Genomic DNA, 9,836 nt, shown 5'->3' with positions numbered 1-9,836 from the left:
ATATTCATAAAAAGAAGTATATCCCTTGATTTGAGAAAATTAGAAATAGACAAAGTTTTGCAATATTCCCCTAATTTCCTTTTGTCTTCCTCGTTCAGTTGATAGCCACATTTGAAAGTTTTGGTCTCACCATTAATTTTCATAGTTAACTCATTTTTCTCTAAACCAATGGTAGATCTAGAAGTGGCCATGAAAGTTCTTCCTAGTATGATCGATATCTCAGGATCTTCCTTAAAATCAAGTACTCAAAAATCTGTGGGAATAATAAAACTTTGCACCTTGACTAGCACATCTTCTAGTACTCCTTTTGGATGTACCGAAGACCTGCCGCCAAATTGTAATGTAATTTGAGTAGTTTTAAGATTCCCTAACCTAATTTTTTCAAAAATTGATAAGGGCATTAAATTGATACTAGCTCCTAAATTGCATAAGGCTTTATTAAAGTGAACGCTCCTTATCTCTATGAGAATAATAAAATTTCCCGGGTCTTTCAACTTTCGAGGTATCTATCTTGAGATAATCAAACTACAGGAAGCATTTAAATTAACTTGCTCTCCTACCTTAATTTTCTTGTGCCTTACCATCATATTTTTTAAAAACTTAGCGTACTTAAGAACTTTATCAATTAACTCGATTAAAGGTGGGTTAACATTTAAGGTTTTAAACAAATTCAGAAAACTTACAAATTCATCATTGTCATGCTTTTTCATTTCTTCTAATCTTGATGGGAATGGGAATTTTGTGATTTCGGTATCTTTAGGTGTCTCTTTTCCCGTATCAGCTGCTGGTGCATTTTCCCTATCTGGTTCATGTCTGTCTTCCACTTCTAGGAAATTGTCTTGAGGTTTATCAATATTATCCATAGTTACCTCCGGGACAGGTATTTCTAGGCTAATTAGTACCTTGCCTGATCAGAGTGTTATACCTTTCACATGCTCTTTATCTTCCCTTTATGGATTATCTTCCGTGATACTAGAAATGCTTGAGCCAATTTTTCTTTTGATATCGCCCATCATGCTCATCAATTGGCTCATTTGATCCCCATGCTTAGTCAATGTTCTTATTGAGTTAGTGCACTCAGACTGCACTTACTTAACATCTGTCCTAATTGACTGCATCTCTCCCTCAATTCTATTAAGATGTTGACCACATGTCGTATAGTCACTTGGGTTGGCTCTGTCATAAGGTTTCTGCAAGTAAGGAGGTTGGTAATTAGTATATTTAACTTGATTGGAATTGTTACCTCATCTTTGGTTTCCTTTCCATCTCAAGTTCAGGTGATCTCTCTAGTCAGGATTGTATGTATTTGAATAAGGGTTTCCACCCATATTCCCATTATAATTTATATTTTCGGCATGATTATTAATATAATAGCAGAGTGTCTTGTCTCCTCCATGCATAGACTGAACAGAAACAGATTCAATACGGTTGAGTCTGTCTACTAGTTACTGATATTTATCATCCTCTTAAATAGCTTTGAGCGTAGCGGGTTTCTAGCCATAAGTGAATTATTTAGTTGGCCACTCACAAGAGTTTAATGCCATATTTTTTTATAATTTTGCACGCACCTTTATACGTTCTATTCATAAGGGCTCATCTTTCTATTCCATCTAATCTCGATCTTGTATTTTCATCTAACCTATTATAAAATATTTGCAATCTCATCCATTCAGGAGATCCATTGTGTGGACATTTTTTAATCAACATTTTGAAGTGTTTCCACACCTCATAGAAGCTTTCTCCTTCCATCTATCTAAAGGCAACAATCTCTCTCCTTAATTAGACTGCTTTACTATTCAGCAAAAACTTTTGTCAAAATTTTCCAACAAGTTTGTCCCAAGTTGTGACGGATCTAGAGACTACGAGTCTAACCAAGAAAATGTGTTATCAATCAGAGAAAAGAGAAAAAACCGAAGACGAATAACGCCGTCAGTGACCCCGTTATACTTGAAAGTATCACAGAGTTGAAGAAACCGTTTCAAATGTCGATTAAGATCTTCTATCATAGTGCCCCTAAACTACAGATTATTCTGGATCATTTATATCATTTCCAATTTGATTTCAAAATTGTTAGTTGTAATTGCTAGCCTTTTATACTTTCCTGAACCATATCTAAACTTGGTAGGGCATACTCCTGTAAAGGTCTCTCATTTCGAGCCATTTGCATATTTTCGGGTAACTATAGTGCTGGTGGGTCTCTTGAGGAATTATCGTTAGCTTCACCAAACAATAGATTATCACGTGATACGTTACTTGCAACGGGTGAGGTTGTTCTTGCATCTGTTGTTGCTGCTGTTGTTATTGCTATCGGCGATTCCTTCGGATTCTTTTCTCTAGATTTGTAGCTGCTACAATAGGTGTGCCTCTACTGTGAGTCATACACCAAGCCAAGAGAGAAAATATTAGTAAGATTAAAACAAAATGAAATTGTATCTATAGCTAAAAAATTTCCTAATTATTCTTTTAGACTGAGAAAATTAAGATCAATCTAGTGACGTTGCCTCCCCAGCAATAACGTCGACAACTTCATCGCTTCCAGATGTATTAAGTCCAGAGTGTGAATATTGCTATAAAATAGAAAGTTATGAGGTGATATCCAAAAGTATACGGGTCGAGTTGTAATGTAGATCTTACAACGAAGTAAGTGAGTACTCCAAAGATTGTACCCAAGAGAGGCGAGTGCTAAATAAATCTTAACCTAAACAATTAGATATCTAAGTAAAATAAGAAATATGTTTAAGGTTTGTAGAATAATAAAATAAAATAACATAAAAAAATTAAAATTGCAAGAGATGGAGATAGATAAAGTGAACCAAATCTGAGGATAGGTGATCAGCTCACTTTGGCAATCCCAATCAACTGTCGTCTCGGGTTCCTTGTTAATCAACTAGTTACTACCCTAGCAGGATCTTCTGATCTTCCACTATCATAATAAGACAGCAAGTACTACTTATCTTCTAACCTTACAGTCCAGACTAGCTTGGGGTACAGCTGTTCACGAATGGGCAATAACAATTATGGGTTAATTCCAACCTTGATAACTTCCCAGGGTTGTCATGCCTAGGGTTTGCTTCACGTTCCTCCTTTTCTAAACCGTTGATCCGTTGAGTACCCCTAAAAACCTCCACTCGGTAATCTCCTATAGAAGGATTAGTTCCTCATGGCTTTCATAAACAATATGGAAATAATGGAAGAATTAATCATAGGGAACGAATTGAAATAGAGAGTTTAAGAAAGCCTGATTGATATCGATGAATAGAGTGAATCCACATAAATTGATCTCCTTTACAATCAGATCTCTTGAAGAAAACAAATAAACTAAAATTATAAAAACCTAAGGAAGCAAGAGAACAAATTTAAACCTAAAGAAAGAATCTAAGCTAATGGAATTATGTCTATAATGTGTACCAGAGAGGTTTATTTATAGCCTTTAGGTAGCCATCGTCCGTAGCTCTAACGTAGTTGATGTTCCCGAGCTTTAGGTTTGATTGTACAAACCAAAACGTCCATGTTTCTTGTTTTAATCTCGTCATAGAGTCAATGTCACGACATACCAGGACCTGTGTCGTGACATAGCAACCATCATGTCCCTCTGTAACCATCTTCAGGGGTATGTCCTGACACCCTCAGTCTGTGTCACGACATTGAAGGTAATTTCTCACTTTCTCTATTCTACTCTCTATATTGCGACATTGGATCTCCCATGTTGCAACATAGCATCCAGTATTGACCCAAAATGAACTCTAATGGTCTCCTACGTACGCACAAAGTACGTTATCTCTTCTTTAGGCCTCATTCAATTTTTAAGGTTAATAAAAGACTCGATGTGCAAATTTTATTGAATACAAACAAAACTAAAGAAACTGAATTAAAACATAAAAAAATGCTTGTATTCAGATCCTTAAATGTAAAAACTATTTTAATATCTATACCTAATTACGACACATCAACTACGACGGTCAAATCTATCATACATAGTTCGGGGTAGTGTTTGTAAGAGCAATGCCCATGGAATTTACGTTCAATAGTATCATTCAAATGTGTGAGCTATAGACCAAAATTAGGAGGAAAGTCGAGGGATAGACCCGAGAAAGAATTCTGAGGATGCAATGCAGATTTCTTGCATTCATTGACCCTTATAAGTATTTGGTATTCAATATAATTGGTGAAACACATCTCGAGATGGTCATATCATCACACATCTCAAGAAAAAAATATTGTTATTAAGTTATATGTTGAGTTCGCTGATACTGATGAATCTGGCCTATCTTCGACCATGGTCGCGGTGAATACTGGTACTGAAGCTGAAGTAGAAAGTCCTACTACATAGTTGTGTGGAGGGTTTTCCGGCTTTCTTAAAAGTGGCTACTACGATGTTCCCAAAAAATCTATGGGCAGACACTTATTGGTCTCCAGCATCAATCGAAACTTCGGGTTTCTGTACTAATCTGGGTATTAGCATTACTCAAATCTAGACACTCGAATTGAACATTCAATCAATGCATTTGATTTCAACTTCGACATTCAGTCGATGCTATAAGGCGAAAGCAGTTATACCGAGGCATTATCGACGTACATCAATCATCAACCCGTTGAATATTCTAGCGGGTAAATGAGTTACAGGAGAACTAATAACCTACTCTTTTCAATGGGGACCGACTAGGATCCATCCAACACATGCTCAAAGGTGACAACGAAGGTGTAGATTAGGAACAAGATGCAAGTCAAGAAGAAAGGGTTGTGAACGCAAACGAGGGGGAGGAGTCAGAACCTGAGCCAATCTGACAGCGTGGTCTGGATGGTTCAGAAGTGGCACTATTTTTCGAACCAAAACTGATTGCAATAGAGCCATAGCCTTGCGAGTCTAACGATGATGACTTAGATCTAGATACACAATTTAGGGCATATGAATCTCTACCCAACATGACGAACATTGACCTATCGATTAAAGGTGGTTTCGAGTTTTCGTAGCTTTCACACAGAATACCTAGTCATGCAAGCACATATCGTGATGTACGAGTACTGGAAGTAGGAATTGAATACCCTAAAAAAGATGTTTTCCTTTTTGCACTAAAGCGGTACAACATGAAGAACGGCGTGAACTACTACGTCACAAAGTCCTGCTCCGAGAAAGTTGAAGGAAAGTGCACAATGAAGAATAAGAGGTGTAAGTGGAAAATCATGACGTCTTATCAGAAGAAAATTGAGAAATAAATGATAAAGAAGTATCCCGACCCCCATATATGTATTACCATAGGTGCAAATTAGGACAATCTAAAGTTAGACTCGAATATAATTACTGATATTATTCTACAATGGTGAAGGCCAGTCCACATATTGAAATATCGATATTGATTACGGACATACGTAGCCAATACCAGTACATTCCAACATCCTACAAAGTGTGGGTTGCAAAATAGAAGGCTACAGAGAACTTGTATCATAGGTGGAAAGGTTCGTATAACTATCTATGGAAATGGTGTCAGGTATTAGATCGGTACGTACTAAGTTCTATAATTGATCTCGAAACGTGCCTAGGTACTACAGGGATCAGTTGGTCCCTGAGAAAAGAGTATTCCACCAGTTTTTTTTGGACCTTTGAGTAATGTAGAGAGAGATATCAGAACTACAAGCCTGTAGTTCAAATTGATAGCACCTGGATGTATAGAAGGTATCAGCAACGTTTTTTGCTTTCTATTGCTCACGATGGTAACCGGAAGATTCTGCCTATAGCGTTCGCAAAAACTTCTAAAGAAACAGTAGATGACTAGAATTTCTTCTTGAACTGGTTATGCCACCGCGTTTGCCCACAGCCCGACATATGTGTCATATCAAACAAGGGACCCAAAATACTCTCAAGGATTAATCGTCACGATCTCTTTGGGGTCGTACTCATCATCGGTACTACATATAACATGTGGGATCCAACTACTACCAAAAATATCCTTCCGTGACTGAACGAGATCTAGTTATCAACATAGGTTTGTTGTTTCAACTATATATGCATTACACATCGAATATCCAAATGCTGAGTTATTTTATTACACTAATCAGTAGCTATATCGATAGGTTACGAGCTCATCAAACATTGATTCCATTAAATGTTGAAAAACTTGAGCACCATTAATGCCTACGATGCACTATATGTATTGAATATACCGTTCAAACTGTAGATGTAATCATGCGACAGGGGTCTAAGATATGGGCACATGATGTCAAAGATATATACTTTCGAATGGCCGCCTTATTTTCTAAGAGGGAGTCGGTGTATGTTGGATAGATAGCAGGTGGTGGTACATTCTGTGATAACATGATAAAAGAGATTCGGTGAAGTACAACAAGAGCGAACATTATGTATGTAGTGTGTCATTCGTGTTGGAACCTTGATTTTTGAGTCACGGAGTACGCTAGGCCCGACTAGGAAATGTCAGGTACGTTCCATCATGTGAACCTAACGGAAGGGACTTATGATTGTGGGAGATTCCAAGTGCTTTGGTTCCCATGTGCACATGCAGTTGCCGCATGTAAGAATATACAGATTGAGTACGCATATTATATCAACGACATCTACAAACTACAACGCATTCATAGTACATGGAGTCCTGAATTCCCACCCGTCCTAGATGAAAGAATGTGGTTACCTATGTCCAGCACGTTGTTCGAGTTGGTGTCAAACAAGGACCTACATCGCATACTGAAAAGTCACTCGAATTCCACCCAGATAAAAAACAATATGGATATTCAGAAGAGAGACGGTCAATAGAAATTATGCGGGTACTATAGAAACATAGGGCATACGAAGTCAACATGTTCTCTATATAGGGATACGTTAGGGCCTCGACATTTATAACATTACTTTCTACCAAATTTCATATCCATTAGCGTACCGTACTAATAGTGTTTTTTGTATTCCATATAAACTATAAAGGTTGGTGTTACATATTGCGATTGGTGATAATCATATACAATTTATTTAGTTGTGAAATGTCATGACTTTCGGATGTACGATCTATCTATTTCTTTTTATTCTACATTTTTCATGTTCATCTTTATTTTCTTTCTTATTCAAATCACAAGTTAAATCCAAACTAAATTTCATATTCAAAATAATATGTCCATAACAAAATCCGGCATTTGTTATTTATTGTTAATTTATGCATAAATCATGATAGATGGTAATAAAGACAAATGTTTTGTTTGAATGAATAACCTCTATTTTTTATTTATGAAATATCTATATTTAGTTATAAGAAAAAATACACTCAATCTTGTTGTCAAGGAGAATGTGTGCCACAAGACGATGGATGATAGCCGAGTGGAGGACTTCTACGTACAAACTGAAGGTGCATTCAGAGGTGTATTTGGAGGTGTGGGCTTGTAGGGTTCCTCCTCCTCCTCATCGCTTAAATATGTACCTAGCACGGCCCTCTGAGCAATCGTATCTTCGGGATGGACAGCTTCATCATCTTCCTCCATGATCGATTGTTACGTTGTCCTTACCTTCCATGGTATATCTGCCTTTCCCACGTCCGATGGTTGCGATGATGAGCCACCCCCGTAGAATAGTGATTGGGTCACTATAGGCGTGTAACCATAAGGTGCCCTAAATCCCAAATATGTCGAAAAGGTACCGGACATCGATATCATCATCGATTGTTGCATAGGCATCTGCATCAGTATCATTATTAGTGGCGATGCATACGTCAATGACATAGAGTTCGGCATCGACATCTGCATGGGGTGTAGTATGTGAGGGGCATCGGTGCCACGAAATATGTACCGACAAGAAAAGAAGAACCGGCCATATGTGACGATGGTTCGTAGTGTATTGGTGCTTGTGAAAAAATATAGGGTTACTTAATTGAACGGGAATAAGTGGAGCGAGCCAAATCGAATATTGCGTAGCCATAGGCAGCGCATCTTCTATCGGAGCAAATGATGAACTCGTTGTGCGATCGCGTCCCCTCCTATGCTACTGTGAAGGTCGACATTGCCTCTTCGGTCGAATTTGCCTACTCCTCGCCTCCGATGGCAACAGATCTGTCTTGCCGATGGATCCAAATAATGCCAAGTAATCATCAGCTGCCGCTGTGTCCGCTGAAAAAATTATTCACGAACGGGTAAGGATTTCATCCTATTATCCCATGCCTTAATGTGCTCCCCTTGCTGCACCACCCAATCATTGTTGTCCTTCCCCCATATGTCCACCTTATGTAGCTCATTTAGGTCTAGCGGTGTAGGCAGAATTTGTTGCCTCCACCCGAACTGTCGTATCACTCAATCCAATTCGTGCATTTCCACTGTCATGTAGACTACCAACAACACATTGGCGTCCCACATCTATCGATTCTCCAACACTTTCGAAGGGATGCAAGATATGATATCGGTATCAGCGTGCGGTATCCATTCAAACTGAACAGTAAAATTGTAATTATCATTATGTATGAATTTTTTTACTAATTATTACGTAATTAATATAGGTTTGAAAGAATAAGTAACTAACCTCGGTTTTCGGAAGTTTATCTAACAATAGCCTAATATCTTTTAGCTCCTCGAGTAGTCCCATGTAGCTCGGCCTATGGTTCCACCTGTACAAAACAATATGTTAGTCGAAATGTATAATAAAAAAATTATTATATAGACTATGTATTTGTTAATAAATTATGTTTACCTCACCAACAATGGGAACATGTATGGGTCGATCACCTTGGGATGTAGAAACGATAGTCGCCACCAGGCCTACGACTGTAATAGGAGCAGACAACCATTGATCGACGCTACACTCGATACCGAGGCTCAACACATCTCTCAGTATAACGTGGACAATACGGAAAATCCCCAACTTAGTTTCCCGCACTCATTGAAGCCCACTAGATGTAGTAGCCACCTTATATGTACCAAATTTCAAGATTTGTCGGGCATTAAAATGCCCCCGATTAACCTCATGATGTATGATAGGGCGTATTATTTATGACCTCCTCCATTCGGTCTTCAAGGTCTTGAGGGAGCTCATCGAAATTATTCTTCAACTAGTTTAACGATATCAACCACCTTCAAACTTGTCCGGGACCTTCCTCAATAGTGATTGGCAAAGGCCTACTTTGCCTGGAACTATCACTGATCCCATGATAACTAGCCCATCCACCAGTAGACTAAGTTGTAGTGCTACATCTTCGAGTGTGTGTTTCCAGCCTCTATCTTTCCACCAACACACTAATTAGTGCCAAATTGAGTTTATAGCCCCCAAACATGCGAGACGCATGCAAGAATCCAGCCACTTGCAAGTGGTCACGACTTTCAGGTATTGCAGGCTTTCTCATGTTAATGAACCCCTCCATAACACAATCATCTGCCTATTTACACAATAAAAATAATTTCAAATTAAAAAAATTAAATTTAACATTATTGAAATTAATGAAATTTAAATTTCCATCTTACTATTTCTACTTAGGCGGGGGAAATATGCTTGTCATCGAAGCGGATTAGAGAGACAGTCATTCGTAAGAAATAAATTTGAACGAATAAAAACTAGATAATTAAAAATGATTATTTTTAAATGAAACTATCAAAAAATTTAAAATGAGAGAGTTGAAAGACTTAAGAGGGTTTGGGAGAGTTGAGAAAATGATGTGAATGAAAAAAATGAAATTTGGGAGGGTATTTATAGGGTAAAAAAAGTTATCGTTGGTATATTTAATTTTTTTTATCGTTGGTTCGGTAACGTTTAAAAATTCATTGCTTTTTTACTGTTGAGGGAAGCGCGTCCTGCTGGATGAGTTTTCCAGCTGGGGGCGCTTTTCTAACACCTGTACAGAAAGCTCGCCCAGCTGAACATG

The 9,836-nt window shown here is 37.9% G+C and overlaps 1 non-coding gene across 1 annotated transcript; it reads left to right on the top strand.

Moving 5' to 3' along the window:
* Positions 1 to 1,675: 1,675 nt before the first annotated feature.
* Positions 1,676 to 1,786, top strand: LOC121205391 (small nucleolar RNA R71). The gene has a single exon (XR_005900470.1). It is a non-coding gene; the product is annotated as a small nucleolar RNA R71 (small nucleolar RNA).
* Positions 1,787 to 9,836: the final 8,050 nt, after the last annotated feature.

This window comes from Gossypium hirsutum, chromosome A08 (genome assembly GCF_007990345.1).
Source record: "Gossypium hirsutum isolate 1008001.06 chromosome A08, Gossypium_hirsutum_v2.1, whole genome shotgun sequence".
NCBI classification, from domain to species: domain Eukaryota; kingdom Viridiplantae; phylum Streptophyta; class Magnoliopsida; order Malvales; family Malvaceae; genus Gossypium; species Gossypium hirsutum.
Note: the sequence above shows the minus strand (reverse complement) of the source record. Positions and strands in the feature narration are given on the sequence as shown.